The sequence below is a fragment of the Pongo pygmaeus genome, chromosome 4, assembly GCF_028885625.2.
Source record: "Pongo pygmaeus isolate AG05252 chromosome 4, NHGRI_mPonPyg2-v2.0_pri, whole genome shotgun sequence".
Lineage (NCBI taxonomy): Eukaryota > Metazoa > Chordata > Mammalia > Primates > Hominidae > Pongo > Pongo pygmaeus.
Window position 1 is genome coordinate 162074637 of NC_072377.2, and position 18663 is coordinate 162093299.

The 18663-nt window shown below is 45.3% G+C and overlaps 1 protein-coding gene and 1 non-coding gene across 3 annotated transcripts in view; both read left to right on the forward strand.

Annotated features, from left to right (window-relative positions):
* Positions 1 to 603: 603 nt before the first annotated feature.
* LOC129037778 (U6 spliceosomal RNA) lies at positions 604 to 710 on the forward strand. Its single transcript, XR_008502990.1, has one exon. It is a non-coding gene; the product is annotated as a U6 spliceosomal RNA (small nuclear RNA).
* A 10365-nt stretch (positions 711 to 11075) lies between these two features.
* The window catches only part of CYFIP2 (cytoplasmic FMR1 interacting protein 2), a 134444-nt gene continuing 126856 nt past the window's right edge, over positions 11076 to 18663 (forward strand). Inside the window, exon 1 of one of the 2 annotated variants that reach the window (XM_054489079.2) lies at positions 11076 to 11177. The gene's annotated coding sequence lies outside the window, so the exon portion shown is untranslated. Of the gene's footprint in view, positions 11178 to 11203; positions 11567 to 18663 lie in introns of those variants that run through there. The other variant, XM_054489080.2, reaches the window with a different exon arrangement.

The window sequence follows — 18663 nt, forward strand, 5'->3', positions numbered from 1 at the left end:
CCTTTGCCAGATTGTCTAACATCAATTTGTTTTCTGATATTGCCTCTTTTACATCTTCTTGTCATTGTCCGGCGCTGGTTCAGTAGTACTCATCTCCATCAAGTTGTCATCTTCTGTTAATCTCTCTGGAGTGGCATCTATTAGTTCTTGATTTCTCCAAGATCCATATGTTGAGACCCTTCACACACACCCCTCACCCACCTTTTTGCCATATGCTCAATCTCTTTCATGATTTTCTTGATTGGCTCTGCTGTAAATCCTGTGAAGTTACGCACAACATCTGAACACAGTTTTCTCCAGCAGAAACTTGTTGTTTTGAGATTGATGACTTTCATAACTTTTCCTGTAACAATGTGGCATCTTCAACAGTGTACTCTTTCCAGACTTTCTTGATGTTCTATCAGGGTTCTCTTTCATAGCATTGACAATCTTTTCCAAAGAGTACCATATATAATGGGCATTAAAGGTCCTTATGACCCCCTTATCTAGAGGCTGGATTAGAGATGTGTTTCGGGGCAAGTAGACCACTTTGATGCCTTCAGTGTTGAACTCATGGGGTTCTAGATAACCGAGGGGCATCCTCCAATATCAAAAGAACCTTGAGTGCTCGCTTCGGCAGCACATATACTAAAACTGGAACGATACAGAGAAGATTAGCATGGCCCCTGCGCAAGGATGACACGCAAATTCGTGAAGCGTTCCATATTTTTGACGTATCTCAAAATAATAAGAGCTATTTATGACAAACCCACAGCCAATATCATACTGAATGGGCAAAAACTGGAAGCATTCCCTTTGAAAACTGGCACAAGACAGGGATGCCCTCTCTCACCACTTCTATTCAACATAGTGTTGGAAGTTCTGGCCAGGGCAATTAGGCAAGAGAAGGAAATCAAGGGTATTCAATTAGGAAAAGAGGAAGTCAAATTGTCCCTGTTTGCAGATGACATGATAGTATATCTAGAAAACCCCATTGTCTCAGCCCAAAATCTCCTTAAGCTGATAAGCAACTTCAACAAAGTCTCAGGATACAAAATCAATGTACAAAAATCACAAGCATTCTTATACATCAATAACAGACAAACAGAGAGCCAAATCATGAGTGAACTCCCATTCACAATTGCTTCAAAGAGAATAAAATACCTAGGAATCCAACTTACAAGGGATGTGAAGGACCTCTTCAAGGAGAACTACAAACCACTGCTCAAGGAAATAAAAGAGGATACAAACAAATGGAAGAACATTCCATGCTCATGGGTAGGAAGAATCAATATCATGAAAATGGCCATCCTTCCCAAGGTAATTTACAGATTCAATGCCATCCCCATCAAGTTACCAATGACTTTCTTCACAGAATTGGAAAAAACTACTTTAAAGTTCATATGGAACCAAAAAAGAGCCCGCATCACCAAGTCAATCCTAAGCCAAAAGAACAAAGCTGGAGGCATCACGCTACCTGACTTCAAACTATACTACAAGGCTACAGTAACCAAAACAGCATGGTACTGGTACCAAAACAGAGATATAGATCAATGGAACAGAACAGAGCCGTCAGAAATAATGCCACATATCTACAACTATCTGATCTTTGACAAACCTGACAAAAACAAGAAATGGGGAAAGGATTCCCTATTTAATAAATGGTGCTGGGAAAACTGGCTAGCCATATGTAGAAAGCTGAAACTGGATCCCTTCCTTACACCTTATACAAAAATCAATTCAAGATGGATTAAAGACTTAAATGTTAGACCTAAAACCATAAAAACCCTAGAAGAAAACCTAGGCAATACCATTCAGGACATAGGCATGGGCAAGGACTTCATGTCTAAAACACCAAAAGCAATGGCAACAAAAGCCAAAATTGACAAATGGGATCTAATTAAACTAAAGAGCTTCTGCACAGCAAAGGAAACTACCATCAGAGTGAACAGGCAGCCTACAAAATGGGAGAAAATTTTCGCAGCCTACTCATCTGACAAAGGGCTAATATCCAGAATCTACAATGAACTCCAACAAATTTACAAGAAAAAAACAAACAACCCCATCAAAAAGTGGGCGAAGGACATGAACAGACACTTCTCAAAAGAAGACATTTATGCAGCCAAAAAACACATGAAAAAATGCTCACCATCACTGGCCATCAGAGAAATGCAAATCAAAACCACAATGAGATACCATCTCACACCAGTTAGAATGGCAATCATTAAAAAGTCAGGAAACAACAGGTGCTGGAGAGGATGTGGAGAAATAGGAACACTTTTACACTGTTGGTGGGACTGTAAACTAGTTCAACCCTTGTGGAAGTCAGTGTGGCGATTCCTCAGGGATCTAGAACTAGAAATTCCATTCGACCCAGCCATCCCATTACTGGGTATATACCCAAAGGACTATAAATCATGCTGCTATAAAGACACATGCACACGTATGTTTATTGCGGCATTATTCACAATAGCAAAGACTTGGAACCAACCCAAATGTCCAACAATGATAGACTGGATTAAGAAAATGTGGCACATATACACCATGGAATACTATGCAGCCATAAAAAATGATGAGTTCACGTCCTTTGTAGGGACATGGATGAAATTGGAAATCATCATTCTCAGTAAACTATCGCAAGAACAAAAAACCAAACACCGCATATTCTCACTCATAGGTGGGAATTGAACAATGAGAACACAGGGACACAGGAAGGGGAACATCACACTTCGGGGACTGTTGTGGGGTGGGGGGAGGGGGGAGGGATAGCATTGGGAGATATACCTAATGCTAGATGACGAGTTGGTGGGTGAAGCGCACCAGCATGGCACATGTATACATATGTAACTTACCTGCACGTTGCGCACATGTACCATAGAGCCTAAAGTATAATAATAATAATAAGAAGAAGAAGAAGAAGAAGAAGAAAAAGAAAAAAAAACTTTCAGTTAAAAAAAAAAAAAGAAAGAAAAAAAAATAATACATGCCTGTCTCTGCTCAAAAATCTCAGGAGAGAATCTTATTGGTTGAGCTTGGGTCATGTGCCCATTATTTGTCTAGAGAAGTAAAGGGCCCTTTGAATGACAGCTCCTTCCAGAATGCAAAGGAGAAGACGTAATACTCCAGAAGGCAGCTGGGGTACTTTAGAATTAGAAGGAGAAATAGGCCCAAGAAGCAGAGGAAGCATCCAATATTCACTCCAACCTTTAAAAGCTCTGGGTGGACCAGATAGCTAATGAATGGGGTCCTGTGGATTTCTTCCTTCTGACCTCCATTCTCTTTCTAGCACTACTTTCAGTTCATCACTGAATGCCTCTGTGAGTAATGCCACCTAATATTTTGGCTGCACATGGCTGTATGTGACTTTGGACCTGTCTTGTCCTCTCTGGGACCCAATTTCCTCATCTACACCACAAAGGCAAACTCTGTGTTTGCAAATGCAAGCAAGCCCAGGGGTCCTGCAAACCCAAGGCAGAGACAACTTCAAAAGGCTAGTAACAAATAGACCCCAGGAATCTTGTCAGAGCCCCTCTCACCAGCCATCTTTTCCATCTGAAATGATAGCAAGCCCTGGACTTGATTCCCCAGCAGCCTCATAGGAACTCTGTGGCCCGGCTAAAGGATATTCTCCCACCAGCTTTTCCTCTATAGGTAGAAATTCATAACGGCTCCTAATCCTTCAGACCTTCAAAACTTGCTTCCCTCCCAGTTTCCTCCTGCCCAGGAGAGGCCCCTGTTTTCCCATCTCTCTTCACTTGCCACATTCCCACTCATCTGTCAAGCCTCAGCTCCAATGCCCTTCTCATCCCTGACCACTTGCCCCAGCTGAATAAAATCTCCTTGCTTGGAACTGCCCCTGACTCAGTGCCTCATGACTATTCACAGCATGTTAGCTTAGTTACTCACGTCTCTTACAAGACTCAGAGCATTCTATAGGCAGTGCATGTATCTCACTGTGTCTGCATTCTCATTGTCTACCATGATGCCCAGCTTGGAACAAGTGCTGAGTGACAGTTTATGGGATAATGAGTGAATGTATGAATGAATGAACTGATGGGGGATGGATTATTTCCTGAAAGTCATGTGGACCACTGGCAACAGATCTCGCTGTAGATCCCAGTCTTTCCATTCTAAGACAAGGTACATCCAAATGGATTCTTTCATTTCTCCTGATCCATAGATGCCTCTGTTCATTGTGACTGAACCCCAGCTCCACTGGACCTGTACCTCCAGGGTTGCTACCTCATTAATTCAACCATTTGGCAAACATGCATCCAGTAGCTACTCTATGCCAGGCATCATGCTAAAAGCAGGCAGTCTAATAGCTACGCTTTGCATGTGCACCCAAACAACTTTTGCTTACCCCAGCCAGTAGAAGACACAGTCACACTCTGAGAGGAAAAGAGGGTAAGGACGGTGGAGAGAGTCTGGAAGAGCCTCTATAGGAAATGGGAGAAGGTACTGGCCACGAATCTTGGGAGCTTCCTGAGCAGCATGGGGGACCATAAGCAATGCAGCATCACGAATCCGTAGGGCAGCAGCTGAAAGGGAGGAGTGGATTCCTGGGAAGATCAATCCAGAGTGGAAGCCGCCAAATGGAACTATGGTCTTGCAAATGACATCAACTGCAGACAACCTAAAAGGAAGATGCTAACCATCACAGGCCTTCTGGTTTTGAGTGGGTAGAAATTCCTAAGCTTCACATATTGTCAAATAATCAGCAGTAGCCAATGGGGACATCACTTTTTAAAAATAATTTTTATGTCACAGAGAGGGTTTGGAGAGGGAAAAAGCAAGTCCACAAATTCCCCACCACATCACTGAAAGAGGATCTGTTGGCTATAACTTGTTCTTGGAGTAGGGAGAGGGTGGGGGTGGGAATGTCTTGTATATATTCAGTGAATGATTTTTCCCATCTCTGTCAAAAGAGATGTCAAATATATTCAAATGTGCATTTGGCTGTGTTTATGTGTGTTTTTATCAGAATAGGAGACAAGGATTCTTGTCTTCCTAACTTTTAGCAAAGATGTAAAAGGCTGTGGATATGCACCCTTCTATGACTTACTTTATCCCTTTATCACATTTTCTTACTTTATCCCTTTATCACATTTTCTTACATTTTGAGGAGAATGGAATTTTTTCCAGGTGAATCTTGGGTTTGCCACCAACCTGCATCATTTCTCCAGACCTCCGTTTTCTTTTCTGTAAAATAAGGGGTACAGAATCAACATTCAGTCCCTCTGAACCCTAATACACCACAAGTCTTTGAGATCAATAGGAAAGAAGAGTCCTGCATGGATGCCTGGGCAACGTCACTTCTCCCAGAGGCATGGTGCGGATGCATCAAATCAAAATACAAATCATCACACCCTGTTATGGGTCTCATAACAGTTTCTTTTAATAAAAGATGCAAATATTTTGCAGTTAAAAAAAAAAAAAAAAAAAAAAAAAGAACCTTGAAAGGCAGACCCTTAGTGGGAAAGTACTTCCTGACTTCAGGGACTAAACATCGATGGAACTAATCCAGAAAGAGTTCTCATTGTCCAGGCCTTCTTGTTGTACAACCAAAAGACTGGCAGCTGGTGTTTAACATTTCCCTTCAAGGCTTGGGGGTTTTCAGCTTTATAGGTAATGGCAGTCCTGATGATAAGCCTGACTGCATTTGCACAAAACAGCAGAGTTAGCCTATCCTTTCCTGTCTTAAATCCTGGTGCTCGCTTCTTTTCCTTATTAAGCAATGTTCTTTGTGGCTTTTTTTCCCCCCCAGAATAGGGTACTTTCATCCAAATTAAAAACCTGTTCAGGCAATTAGTTATCCTTTCTCCTCCATGATTTTGTTAACGGCATCTGATAACTCGTCTGCTACCTCTTGGTCCGCAGAAGTTGTTTCTCCTGTTATCTTGACATTTTTTAAGCCAAACCTCTTTCTAAAATTATCAAACCATCTTTGCTGGCATTACATTCTTCAGCTTTAGATCCTTCACCTTTCTTTTGCTTTAAATTGTCACATAATGACTTCACTTTTTCCTGACTCATATTAGAGTCTATGGGTACGTCTTTCTTATAGCAATCTTTATAGCAACACACCCACCTAAAATCTGCATTTTCAATATGAGCTAAAATGGTATTTAACCAAAAGTGCAAGGTTCTCATACCTGCTGGGAGCCACAGCTACGGCTTCATGAATTTTCTTTCTTTCTTTCTCTCTTTCCCTTTCTTTCTTTCTTTCTTTTTTCCTTTCTTTTTAAAGTGGCCCTTATGCTAAATTCATTCATCTTAAAATGATGGACAACTGCAGCTGCAGACCTCAATCTATGGTACATATCAAGCAATTCAGCTTTTTTCTTGTAATGTCATGACTTTCCTCTGCTTTTTGGGAACATTTTCAGCATCACTAGTGTCACTTCATGTGGGTTCCATGGTGTTATTCAAGGTTTGCTGTATTACACTAAACATGATGAAAAATGTTTCATCATGAGAACCAGGAGATATCACATTTTACTCTGATATCCAATAACTGGAGAGATGAATTGCTCAGTCAGAGATGATTAGCATCACATAGCACTTGAAGTGGATACTGGCAACACTTGAGTTCACCACAATAGCAACAAGAGACGGCCACAGGCCAGGCGTGGTGGCACACACCTGTAATCCTAGCACTTTGGGAGGCCGAGACGGAAGGATCACCTGAGATCAGGAGTTCAAGACCAGCCTGGCTAACATGGTGAAACTACATCTTTACTAAAAATACAAAAATTAGCCAGGTGTTGGGGGCACACGCCCATAATCCCAGCTACTCGGGAGGCTGAGGCAGGAGAATCACTTGAACCTGGGAGGCAGAGGTTGCAGTGAGCCAAGATCATGCCAATGCACTCCAGCCTGGGCGACAGAGTGAGACTCTGTCTCAAAAAGAAAATCATAATAATAATCCCATTTTTGAGCATTTATTATGTACCAGACTCTGCTTAGTGTGTTACATTATCATTTCATATAACCTTCACAAGAATCTAAGGAATACACTTTTTTGTTTTGTTTTGTTTTGCTTTGTTTTGAGACAGTGTTTTGCTCTGTTGCCCAGGCTGGAATGCAGCTGCACCATCTTTCCTCACTGCAACCTCCACCTCCTGGGGTCAAGTAATTCTCTTGCCTATAAAATGAGGCAATTTTGAGCAAGTGGTCAGGTTCTATCTACAGAATGGTCAATGTAAATTCTGTAACTGACCATCAAGTTTATCTTTTCCTGCCACCCACATAAATACTTAGAACCAAATGTGTTAGCAAGCTCATAGCAGGTACAGCTGTGATTGATTTTTGTTGTTTTGTTTACATTTTGGTCTTATGTACATTTGATTCTCCATCTCATCTTTGTACTCTTTTCCTTCCTTTTAAAAAATTTCTTGCTGATTTTTAATTTTTTAACATAATGTATTCCTGTAACTTACATTTAGTATGTTTTTAGAATAAGGTAGCATATTAGTAAACACATGGACTTAGCTTGGAAGAGGGAAAGTGAGGCTGTATGAGATTGTGGTAAAAAGCATGGGTTTGACTTCATTACCTTGGGCAAATTATTAAACATTAATTGCCTCAATTATAAAAATGGGAAAAATGATTGTATTTTCCTCATAGAAAAATTACGAAAAATTAAATGAGGTAATGTACTTGGTAAATATTAGCCATTATTATTATTATCATTATTTATGTTTTCCCTTCATGCGCATTCCAGATGCTTCATTACTGGTGTCTATAAAAGCAGGGTCTCCTGATAGTTTTAAAATAAATACATATATATATATATTTTTGAGACAGAGTTTCACTCTTGTCACCCAGGCTGGTGTGCAATGGTGTGATCTCGGCTCACTACAACCTCCACCTCCCGGGTTCAAGCAATTCTGCCTCACCCTCCCGAGTAGCTGGGATTACAGGTGCCCGCCACCATGTCCAGCTAATTTTTTGTATTTTTAGTAGAAACAGGGTTTCACTATGTTGGCCAGGCTGGTCTCGAACTCCTGACCTCAGGCAATCCACCTGCCTCAGCCTCCCAAAGTGCTGGGATTATAACTTGAAGCTTTTCTAAAACACAAGGCAATGTTGCCACATGGACAACACGTGGGCCACAGCTTTGCAAGTACCAAAGCAATTCTTACTAATATCCTCTACCATTTCATTGCTGATGCACAGCCTGGGGTTGGATGTGAAGGAAATCTGAAGGCAGTAGACAGACAGCTATACATTTCAATGGCAAAGTTTAAAAATGTCACCTATGGGTGTTCATTCCATCCATTTTTACTGAACTCCTGTTAAGCACCAGGTTCCGAGGATGCAATGGGAAAGCAAGACAGACATATCCCTGCTCCCTTAGATTTTATGGTCTCATGGTGGAATAAGTGTATTGACAATTATAATGCAGACTAATATGTGGGGTGATAGAGGGAGCCCAGGCAGCTAAGGGCACATAGACAACTAATCTCAAGCTAACCCAGACATGTAGGAATCTTGGAGGAAGTGACATCTAAAGGAACACCAGGAAGATGAACAGAACTTCATCAGGTAAACTGGGGAAAAGTGTGGAATGTGGAGGGAGGGAATGGGGGGACAGAAAGTGCCATTCAAGAAGCCTTGCATGTACTAATGTCAAGCACAACAGAGAACACAGCAAGTTTGAGGAACTAAAAGCTGTTCCTTTTAGCTGAAGCACAGCAAGCTTGTTCACATGGAGAGGTAGCTGCCAGCTCTTGAAGACCCTCTCCGGCCACTGGAGAGAGTTTGGGCTTCATCGGGGGGCAGTGGGGAGCTAGGGAAGTGCCTTAAGCCTGGGAGGGACGTGCCCTTTAACTCATGTAATTTTCCACATTAGAGGGAAGTTGGAGTGCATCCAACCTACTTCACTTAATAGGTGAGGAAACAGGGGTGAGGCTCCTTGCCTAAGATCATTCTTCTGTTAGTTGCAAAACTAGGACCAAAAGGCAAGCCTCTGGATTTCCAACACAGTGGCTTCAAAAGACCATACTGCTCTCCTTTATACACAAATAGAACTCAGAGGTCGGAGTTATTTTTGCCTAAGATCTAACCAAATATATATGTAATAGTCTTTTCTGTTTTTAGGCAACTTGTTCCTGAAGGTGAAAAGACAGGGAAGGAACAACAAAGAGAAATACGTCTTCCAAAAAACTATACCATCTGAAATAATATGCCCCTTAGAATGAAAATCTGACTTATTGGGATTTTCATTGTTAAGTATTTGTAATCACTGAACTTGAAATCCCAAGGATCACGGTGGAAAATGAAACATTTTTTAAAAAGGAAACCTCGGTTCTGTTTTTAAACCCATCCTCCACAAACACCCCCACAGCTTTTCACACTGAACCAGGGAAGAAATGTATGTATGTATGTATGTATGTATATATATATATATATATATATATATATATATATATATATGTTATTTTTTTTTCTGAAATAGCAATTTGAGTTAGAATTAGTGATTTAAGATCAAACCACAAGAAATTATGGATTCTGAGCATGTGGGAAATAAGGTGAGATCCGTAAAGGCAAGCAAAGGCTTCCACAAGTCCTTTGCTGGAGCTTGAATAATGGGGCTTCTCCACAAATTGCCCTTATTAGGAATAGCTGAGAGATTAAGTAGAAATTTGTGGGCCCTAGGAAACCACTCCTTATGTCTACATACAGTCCACAATGTCTCAAATGTTTTCAAATTATTTACCCTGTAAGGTATAAAGGGCAACTGTTATTCCCTGTGTTGCAGATATGGTGACCTCTGTGGAGCAGAGTGGTGAAGTGACCTGCTCAGGTGTCTCAAGGTTAGAATTTGGTGCAGCCTGACTTCAGCCTGGTCTGAAGGCCTACCAGGCTGGATTTCAATGAGAATTGTTTCTTTCTATTTTTCTTTTCTCTTTCTTTCTCTTCTTTCTTTCCTTCTCTTCTTTCTTTCTTTCACTTTCTTTCTTCCTTTCTCTCTCTCTCTCCCCCCCCCTTTCATTCTTTTTTTTTTTTGAGACAGAGTCTCACTCTGTCACGCAGTCTGGAGTGCAGCGGCAGGATCGTAGCTCACTGTAGCCTCAATCTCCCAGACTCAAGTAATCCTCCCACCTCAGCCTCCTGAGTAGCTGGGACCAAAGATGCATGCCACCACACCATCTATTTTTTTTTTTTAATTTTTAGTAGAGATGAAGTTTCGTTGAGTTGCCCAGGATGGTCTCCAATTCCCGAGCTGAAGCAATCCTCTCTCCTCGGCCTCCCAAAGTTTTGGTATTACAAGTGTGAGCCACCGCTGGGCAGATAATTGCTTCTTTAAAGAGCCCGAAACGGCAGATAAGCCTTGAAGAGAAAGGTATCTGTCCTCTCAGTGCTTCCTGTCACCTATTTGTCTGTTAGGCAATTCTTCCAGAATGAAGTTGAGGTAGGCCCCTGTTAAAGAGGTGGCAGCTTCAGGGACTCTTCTCCAGGGAACTGGAAGGGAGCGGAAGAAGTTATTCTTGAGCGAAGGAGCCCCATCAGCGACCAAGCTCAATTGGTGGAAGGCCCCTTCCCCTAGCCCCAGTTGCATCTTCTGTCACTTCACCCTACTCCTCCTCAGAGCACTTTGGGCTGTAACTGGACGTTTGCTGGGTTAATTTACACCTGTCTCTCTTGGCAGGTGATAAAACTCCAAGGGGGCAGGGACACTGTCTTTTGTACACCAGTGCACACCCAGGTCCTGGCACGGTACTTGGAACAGGATAGGTAATCAATAAAGATTGGGTTGATAAAAGAGCACTTGGAAATCATGTGGGGCCAATGAGATCCGAACGCGGCCGAAGCTCTCGTCCTCGGGTTGTTGCAGGTGTGGTTCCCGGTGATGGAGGTCGTGGAAGAAGCCTTCCCTCCCTTTCCCGCCCCCAGGACAGGAAGCCTGGGTGCTGAGCGGTCCTCCGAAACCGAGAGGCAGGTCCTGGGTGCGCCGGCGATACAGCGGGGAGCGCGGAGAGCCCCTCGCCGCAGCCATTTCCTGCCCTTTGTGTGACAGCCGCAGCGGCGAAGGGGCGGGGGCTGGGTGGGGGCGGAGCCGCGGCGGGCGGAGCAGCGGGGCCGGGGCGGGGCCGAGCGCGGCGCCGCGGAGCGGGGCAGAGCATCCTGCGCCCAGGCGCGGGGCCCTGCGGTAGCCTCGGGCCCCTCCCCTGGACCCGCCGCAGAGCCAGGTAAGCGGCCCTCGCAGGCCTCGGGCCGGGCACGGGGACCAGGATGCTGCCGAGGACGGGGATGAGGCCGTGAGGATGCGCGAAGGGCCGCCCCCTCTCCCGGCCCGCGGGGGGCGCTCGGCGCTGCGCCCGGGCTAGCGCGAGGCCTGGCCTCAGGCCCCACGCGGCCCCTTTCCCCCTGGGGCCCACCGTGCGTCCCGCGGCACGGACCCTCTGCCCGGGAGGCGCGGGCACATCGCGGAGCTCCGGCGCGGCGGCGGGGGAGCCGCAGCAGCAGGTGCGCGGCCTGGGCCGGAGCCGCCAGCCCGGGAGGAGGCGGTGCTAATCTCAGGGACCGGAGACACCTGCAGCGGCCGCGAGCCCGGCGGCGGCGACATCCTCGGGTCCAGGTACTGCAGAGCGCTGGCCCCTGCCTCTGCCCCCGTGACCACCGTCACCTCCCCCAGGGCCAGCGAGAGCCGCCTGGGCCCGCCTGGCAGCCGCCTCGGGCACACAGAACGTGTGATGGGTGGGGCGAGGGGCGCAGCGTCGATGTTTGGGGGCGGAGGGCTTTGATGAGAGAGGAGCAGGTCTGACCCGCTTGGAAGCTTTCTGGCCTACACTAGCATCGCTCACCAAGCTGGCTGCAGGCAGGGTGGAAGTGGGGGAAGGGGATGAGTGGGCTGACTCCTGGGGGAAAAGGTTGTTTTTTCTTGAGCTCTGAAGAACCAGGAAGATGCTTACCTGTCTGTTGTGGCGTCTGCTTTTCAGGACAGCCCTACCCCTCACCCCAAGGAACAGCCCACCTATGTGCAAAAGAAGAGGAGGAGGTGCTCTCTGCTTGGGGATGGGGGCAGGTAGCATGGTCCACGGAAGTATGGCCCTCTATATCCAGAACCCGGCTGGAAAGGACACTGACAGCCCCGGTGCCTCCCCAGAGCAGGGAATCTGATTTTGACCTTTGCTTGCCTACTTTCCCCAGCACAGTGGAAACATTCACCAGGGCTGATGAACCATCAGCTGTCCTTCCAGCTAGGCCAAGAATGGGACAAGGATCTTTTTCTGCTAGTTCCTGGGTGCCTGTGCCCTCAGCATGGGGAGGGAGAGAGAGGCAGGCCTGCTGGCAGGAGGGGCAAATCAGGAGAGTGTCGGTTCCTGTGTTCCCATTTCCTGCCTCCTGTCTGTGTCCTAGTTAGGCCAGTGGGTCTCACCTTACTCTTGGATACAGGCTGTGCCAGCAACCTGGTCCCTGAGATCTTAGAGGGCAAAAATCAGGTCCATATCTTTGAGCAGGCCTGTGAAGGCCTTGACGGTTGCTTTCTCCACCATTAGACCCTCTCTGTGTGGCCCTTCTGGGGGCCTCCCACCTCCACTTCCATACAGTGCCCTGCCCTTCCCCCAGTCTCCAGTGTCAGAAATGGTTTTCAAGAAAGGAGCCAATGATTGTGTTTATCTTGAAGAGCTAAATACAAGAGAAGTTCCCATTTGATGCAGAGCAGGTGCTTTACAAGTCATTTGACCGGAAAAGAAACAGAGGATGGAGGCATTTTAATGAGAAACAAAGCTTTAATGGGAAACACTGTAGAAATATTTGCTATCACTAATGGTGGAATTTCAAACAGTGAGCTGGAAGTGGAGGTGGGGAGCTGGGTAGTTCTTTTGGGAACAGGTCCCTGAAATGACAATATCTAGCAGCTGTCTGCTCTGTATTTGGCAAGGGCAGCTTTGGCCCTGCGGGCAGGAATGCTGTAAGAGTGTGTGTGCATGCATGTGCGTGCGTGCGTGTTTGTTTGACTGGTCAGGTGTTACTGTCACCAGAAGGCATTTTTTGAGCACCCAGTGTCCACTTTCAGGGTGAGAAACTTGTGTACACAGGGTTCCTTGTTGGCATTGGCTGCCCTTTGCCAAGGCAATTATTAGACCTCAAGAAGACAGTGTTGTTGCTTACAAAGTCAGTGCCTCTAGCTAGTTGTGCACACTGAGCCTCTGGCTGGGGGCATTAGCTCTCTGCTCACTAAGCTTCTTTATTATATTTCCTGGCCAGTTCTGACCGGTTCTGTAAGCACCCAAGGCTGCCTTGTTCAGTCCCTGCTGGAAAATGAAAAAGGAAAAACTTGCTTTAGGCATTAGGCCAAGAGTCGGATGTACAACCCAGTGGGGTTGGAGAGTTTTACTCAAATCAGATGCTGGCCCAGAGAAGGAAGTAGACATGAATTCAAAAACTGGTAAAAGGCCCCAGGAGAACACTACATGTCCCCTCTGATAAATCACACCCTCTCTGATGTTCAGTGGGCCTCTGCTGCTGTCATCGACGAGAAAGCTGAATGAGATGATGAATAGACAACAAGCTAATTAACAGGAAAAGCGCTCCTGGAAAACAGTACGGGTCCCAGTCCCTACATTTAAGGATTGGACTACACTCTCAACGCAGCTTCTTTGGACCAGTGTTGGCCCCAGGGGTCCACCAAGAGCGTCACAAAATGGCCTTTTGTAGCCTCCATGTGGCCACCATAACAATGAGTCTGTTTCTTTACTGGCAAGTATTAATTATTCACTTGTAATTGACAAAGCCAGATATCAGTCACCTCACTGGAGTCTTTATGAAAGGCTTTTGGTCCTGTCATTCTGAGGAGCAAAACCATGCCTAGGGCAGGGGATGGCCCCGGCATCAGTGGTGAGATGGTGGGAGAAGAGGGGCAGGCTGCTGCCTTGTAGGCAGTGAATGGAGGCTGGGGAGGAACTAGAATATCTTTGGACGCTCTTACTACCCGAGGGGTGCATGAAAGTGCCGAGCAGAATGCTTAGCACATAGTAAGTACTAGCATATTTATATATTTATTGTTATAATGTACTAATTACATAACCATTAAGAATTTGACTCATGTATGTAATCAACCCTTGGCTGTTACCAGCCCCTCTCCCTCCAGAGCTTTCCTGAATTTTGCTTTTTTGAGGGAAGTTGGTCTCTGTGACCAGTAAACCCAGCCCCAAGTTTACCTGCCGAAGGAAGGGAAAGTTAAGAGTGATAGGGCATGAAGTGAAAGGCTTCAGGTGGGAAGTGCTCTTAAGTAGTACAAGGGAGGTGGGTGGAACTTGAGCAGGCAGGGAGAAGTGGGAGCTAACAAGCCAAGCAGAAGCCCAGGGCCGTTCTCGCATTTCAACACGTAGAGTTAAGGAAGGGCCTCTTCCTCTGTGAGAATTCAGCGTTTTGCAACCATCCAAAAATGTTAAGGGGATGCTTTGCTTCCAGGGCAGACAGAGCAGCACAGTGAGCCTGGGACACAGGATCCCTGACTTGCTGTGTGCCCTTAAACCAGCCACTACCTCTCTGACGTTCAAAATTGAGCAATGGAAGGCAGCCTGCCCAACTATTACCTGCCTGTCATCATGGAAGCCTGTGGATGAGGTAATGTCTGTAAATCCCAGTCTGAGAAAAAAAGACCATGGAAATAGAGAAGGAGCCTCCTGAATGTGTGACTCTTTGGGGTAAATGCCCTCCATTCCTTAAGAAACAATTTATTAATTATATATTGTGTGTCACTTTGAGAAGACGGATCTGTGGCCTCTCTGTACTGTTGAGCCAATGGGAAGCTTAAAGGCACTTTGTGATTCACAGATTCTGTCAAGGCCCCTGGATGGCCTTGTCTGTACAAAGACACTTCAGAATTCAGTCAGTGGGTATGGGACGCCTCCCAGGATGCAAAGAGCTTAGATATTGGCTTTCTAGCCGTGGCCATTATGCTAAGGGCTGTGTGTGATGTACCTCAAAAAATAGCCATTTAAGTCATACTTGGGTCCTGGCAACAGAGCGTGCAAATTCCTGAAAGAAATCGTTTTGAGAAGGCAGAGCTTGAGCTCAGGCAGAATTTCTTGCAGGGATCATTCTGGTTGCATGGCATTTTGATAGACTTTGGGCAACTCAGATACAGGCAGTGAGAGAGGGAAGTAAATAGGACCTTCTGGCGAGATGCCTGAGAAAGACCCAGTGATGACTTCATCAGTAGACCTTTTGATTCTGTTTGCATCATTATTTGGTCATTGTAGAGCAATGGTTCTTAGGCTTTAATCTCTAGGTAAAACAGAGGTGTGTTTAGTCTGTCCATGTTCTATAGTCTCTGTTTTCTAAGTAAGGCAGGAGGTGAGGTCCTCTGCAGGAAATAAAGGTGATGGACTGGTTAGGAAACTTCAGGAGACTTCAGGGTTTGGAACAGTTGCCTCTGTGGGTGGAATAAGAAATCAACTGGGGAAGAATGAGAGAATTGTCTAACTTCAGTGAAGGCCTGGCTGAGATCAAAGAGAATTTGCAGGGCTGACCCTCAGAGAAGACATGCAATAACTCTTAAGGAATATCTGAGAACTATTTTTTATTTGTGCTTTTAAAATATGATGCTTTAAGATTTGTTTTGGCAAGATATGAATGGCAAGATAAGAATTCAGGACTAGAGGTCAGCCCCCTATCTCCAAGTCTGTTATACTTCCATATGGGAAAGAGAAATGAGGACCTGCTTCTTAGGGTTTGAAGTGAAAACTATACGACAGAAGGATTTTCTAAAGAACTCTCCTCAGATTCTTATATTGATAAGGCAGCCTTGGATATGGGACCTTAGAGAAGCATGATATTTTAACTTTCTTGTTAATTTTTTTAAACTAGAAGTTAAGAATTTTGGTCATTGGCTCATGCATTCAACAAATCATTCATGAAGTATTAATTAAGCAAGTAATTCCTGGTGTGTGCCTATCTCTGTGCTGGTTGCTATGGGTCAAACTCAGATAAGATGACTATCCTTGGCATTCTTAGCAATCCAAAGAATTAGTGAACTATAAAGCAGTTTGTCGTGCAGTTAAAAACTGTGAACTCTAGACTGTGAGTGCTAAGTGAGTGAGAGAAATGAAGGCCATTATGGGGCTTGGCTGGTCAGACCTTTGTGGAAAAGCCATGTCTTGATGTGGGCCTTGATAGATCGGTAGGATTTGAGAAGGAAAGAAGACAGTCCATAAGGGAGTGGAGACAGTTTGAGCAAAGGCACAAAGGAAGACTATCCTTGGACAGGTTTATTATGCCCTGTATACCTTGGCCACAGAGAATGGTCTGCATGATCCTTAACACGTGTCTTTAAGGAAGCCCTTTGGATGGAATGTCTCAACTGTAGTCATGGTCATTTGCTTTAGAGTTGGAAGGGTCCTGAGAGAGGCCCAAATCCAGTGATTCTTAACTGGTTGCTGTTGTGGTTTTTTTAGTACACAAAATGGACAATGTTGACATGCTCAACACATCAGCCCCCACGGCCAACCCCCCAGCTCTGCTCCATTCCTGCCACTCCAGGGAAGAGATGAACATGCAAGCAATAATATCACACATACAATATGAACCCTCGCCTCACATACAATAAAATGTACCTTGTTTGCAAACCTCAGTGCTTAAGCTATTATTAGCACAAGTTACCCGCAATAACCTTCACAAGGCAGGTTTGGACATCATGGTTGAGAGAGAACCAAGGCTAACCTCCATATTTTACAGACAGAGAAATTTGCCCTTTTAGAGTGAGTGAAAATGTGATTTGGGGGCCTTTGTCTTCATACTGAGCCATGTTCGAGTTGTAGTTTCACATCGATGAAGCTGAGTTCCACGTGCTCCGATCTGGTGGCCAGACCTGAAGTCCTCCTCTTTGTTTCCGTAGCAGATGCATGGCTTCCCTTTGTGAGTTTTAGCAGGTGCATCTGGGAGGCAGCTCCTCTCCCCACATACGCGTCATGTTGGTGTTCCTCATATGACAGCCCCAGGGCCCCAGCAGCAGCAAATCAGCAAGCCACCTTGGTGGCATGACTTCCCCTCCTGAGAGCATGAGGCCGTTCCCCTGAGCTGCTGGTAGCTGCCTGGTTTGGTGTCACCAGAAAAGCTGCCTCAACCCTAACAACACAGGAAGCAGCTGGGCAAAATGGCAAACGAAGGGGCAAGCCCTTTAGCCCCCACCAAGACCTTTTTCTCTGTCTACTCATAAACAATGAGGAGGATAGGCCTTCTCCAGTGGCCCAAGTCGAGGCTGACTTGACTTCTCGGCTCTGACTGCAGGTCCCCTGTGTGGAGAGAAGCTGCAGGTGATGGGGCCTCTGGTCCCAGAAGACAGGCAGCAAGGGACTGAAACAACAAAGACCACCTTGCCAGTCAGTGCTGGGTACCAGCCAGGTGTCTGAACTGCTAACAAGGAGACTTTGGGTGGTTGTCTTCTAAAGCAAATTATTAAATTTTGGTCAAAACAATATATACAAATGTTTTAAAAAATCAAATAATATTGAAAGCCTTATAATGAAAAACAACCATCCAGCACCCACCCTCCCCTAGAGGCTGCCACTTTTAACTCACTGTTTCTTCTAGTAGCTGCCTCCCAGATCTCTAAATGATATGCTTACACTGCTGTTTCTTGATTTATCTATTCTGCACATTGTCTATTTACTTCCTGCTGTGATGGATGGAGATTTCGCTTTCTTACACCATCTCCCTCCCTCCCCTGCCCCCGTCTCTCAAGATAGGAAGAGCTCTATTTTAACCTAAATCAGGTTTAAAGTGTCTACATTATTAATATATATAAATGATCATCACAGACAGCCAAGTAATGTCCTTTGATTATATTTCCTTTCTTAGAGGGCTTTTCATTTTGCTGCAGAATTTTTGTTGCAATACTTGTCTTTTTCTTTTATTTATCTATTTATTTATTTTCAGATGGAGTTTCACTCTTGTTCCCCAAGCTGGAGTGCAGTGGCGCGATCTCAGCTCACTGCACCCTCTGCCTCCCAGGTTCAAGTGATTCTCTGCCTCAGCCTCCTGAGTAGCTGGGATTACAGGCATGTGCTATGACACCTGGCTAATTTTTTAATTTTAGTGGAAATAGGGCTTCACCATGGTGGTCAGGCTGGTCTCAAACTCCTGACCTCAGGTGATCCACCTGCCTCGGCCTCCCAAAGTGCTGGGATTATAGGCACGAGCCACCGTGCCTGGCCCTGTCCTTTTCTTTTAAAGCTCTGTGTCATATGAGTTATAATATTGTAGTCCCTTGTCTTCTCAGGAAGTGCAATGTTAACCCTAGCTCCACCCCTAACTAGCCCAGTGACCTTGCACAAGTCCCTTCTCTTTTCTGAGCCTTGGTTTCCTCATCAGTAGAAAGAGAGCTAGACTCCCTTCTTGTTCTCATTCTAAACCTCTGAACCTATCACCCCACCCACCTCACAGGCAGTAATATTATTACTCCTCAGATAATATTATCTGAGGAGTCTTTATTCCATGGTGGGGCAGCCCCAGGACCTGACAGATGGCAGAGAAACCAAAACAGGCAGGGGCAGGGGGAGGGAACAAATAAGCTAGCTGGGCCTGCCCTGTATGGTCTAGTTCACCCCTTCAGTTTAGAGGGCTGCTCTGTGGGGTGGTATGGTTGTATCTATTACTCTTTTCCTCCCCTGCTATCCCTGTTGGTTTTTGCTCTCCGCAGCCTCTGCTTGTAGGGGCATCATTACA